At 44.2% G+C, this 1,902-nt stretch overlaps 1 protein-coding gene across 2 annotated transcripts in view; it reads left to right on the top strand.

Annotated features, from left to right (window-relative positions):
• The first annotated feature begins 1,540 nt into the window (after nt 1–1,540).
• LOC119574342 overlaps nt 1,541–1,902 on the top strand; it is a 37,122-nt gene continuing 36,760 nt past the window's right edge. The window contains exon 1 of one of the 2 annotated variants that reach the window (XM_037921557.1): nt 1,541–1,572. The gene's annotated coding sequence lies outside the window, so the exon portion shown is untranslated. The remainder of the gene's footprint in view (nt 1,573–1,902) is intronic. The other variant, XM_037921551.1, reaches the window with a different exon arrangement.

Genomic DNA, 1,902 nt, shown 5'->3' with positions numbered 1-1,902 from the left:
AGAAGAGGGAAGAATAATAACAGAAAGAGGAGGTTTTCAAGAATTATTATTATCTTTTATAGTAGTAGTAGTAGTAGTAGTTGTAGTAGTAATGGCAGCAGCAGCAGTAGTAGTAGTTGTCGTAGTAGTTATAATAGTAATAGTAACAGTAGTCTTAGTTTTATCATTATTATTATCATCATTATCATCACCATCATCATCATCATCACTATCGTCATCATCATCAATATCATCATTATTATTATTATCATTAGCAGCAGCAGCAGCAGCAGCAGTAGTTGAAAGAAGAAAAAGAAGAAGAAGAAGAAGAAGAAGAAGAAGAAGAAGAAGAAGAAGAAGAAGAAGAAGAAGAAGAAGAAGAAGAAGAAGAAGAAGAAGAAGAAGAAGAAGAAGAGAAGAAGAAGAAGAAGAAGAAGAAGAAGAAGAAGAAGAAGTATTAGTAGTAGGAAGAGAAGGAAGACAATAAAGAGGAAGAATAGAAGGAAGGCGCCGTAGGAGGGCAAGAAGACGGCAACCGACCTTACATCAGTCTCCCGAGGAGGAAGGAGACCCTGGCAACTAGCAGTGACCTACAAGACTACTGTCTGTGTAGGTCACAGGGGAAAGACCCGAGATGAGCGGACTGAGTGGATAATATGAGCGAGAAGCGGTAGCCCTAACGGATACTAGGAGTGATGGTAATCGCGGGAGCAGTGGCGATGCTGGCACTGATAACTGTCATTGTAATAGCATTATTATTATTATTATTATTATTATTATTAAGTGTATAGTATATATATTATGTATAGCAGTTAGTAGTAGTACGTAGTAGTAGTAGTAATAGTAGTAGTAGTAGTAGTAGTAGTAGTAGTAGTAGTAGTAGTAGTAGTGGTAGTAGTAGGTAGTAGTAGTATAGTAGTAGTAGTAGTGGTAGGTGGTGGTGGTAATAGTAGTAATAGTAGTAATAGTAGTAATAGTAGTAGTAGTAGTGATAGTGGTAATGGTAATGGTAATGGTAGTGGTAGTGACAGTGGTGGGATTGGTGGTGGTTCTTTTGGTATTGGTATTGGTAATAGTATTGGTATTGGTATTATTATTATTATTATTATTATTATTATTATTATTATTAGTAGTAGTAGTAGTAGAGTAGTAGTAGTAGTAGTAGTAGTAGTAGTAGTAGTAGTAGTAGTAGTAGTAGTAGTAGTAGTAGTAGTAGTAGGCAGCCAGCAGCAGCAGTAGTAGTAGTAGAGGCAGCAGCAGCAGTAGCACTAACGCAGCAGCATTTGTTGTAGCAGAAGTTGTAGTATATGTGGACCGCCGCCACCGAGGTAGGTTATAGTAGTGACAGTTAGTTGTTATTACTGCAGGGAATACAGATAACTGCAGTTAATGGCGGTAACAGCGGATAGGGCGATGACGGAGAGTAGTGGCGCGGGGAGAGGGGAGGAAGGGAGGGGGGGAGAAGGGAGGGCGCAGAAAAGAGGGGGGGAGGGGAGAGTGGGGGCGGGGGGAGCGGGGCAGCAGGAGTGGTAGGGTCGGGATGGTGGCGAGCTCAGTGTCTCGCAGGTCGGTGCAGCGTGTGGAGGAGGGACGGTGAAGCAAGAGAACCCCTGGATCAGTGGACGCTCTCAGGGACGCCGCGCCCTCCGGGGGTCATCTTGCCCCTGTGTCAAGTTGTGGGGGAGGAGGAGAGGCGGGAGGGAGGGAGGGGCTCGCACAGCTCTCGGAAGAAGGGGGGAGGGAGAGAGGGGAGGGGGGAGGGAGGGGAGGCCCGGGGGTGGAGGGATGGTGTTGCAAAGCCCACCATCGAATCTGCCAGTGAGAGAATGTAGTGCAAATCTGCAAGTCGAATCACCAACATCGCGGCCGGAAATACTAAAAAAAGGAAAAAAAGAATAATAACCTGTATTGAAACCCATACAG

Source organism: Penaeus monodon, chromosome 1 (genome assembly GCF_015228065.2).
Source record: "Penaeus monodon isolate SGIC_2016 chromosome 1, NSTDA_Pmon_1, whole genome shotgun sequence".
Taxonomy (NCBI): Eukaryota; Metazoa; Arthropoda; class Malacostraca; order Decapoda; family Penaeidae; genus Penaeus; species Penaeus monodon.
Note: the sequence above shows the minus strand (reverse complement) of the source record. Positions and strands in the feature narration are given on the sequence as shown.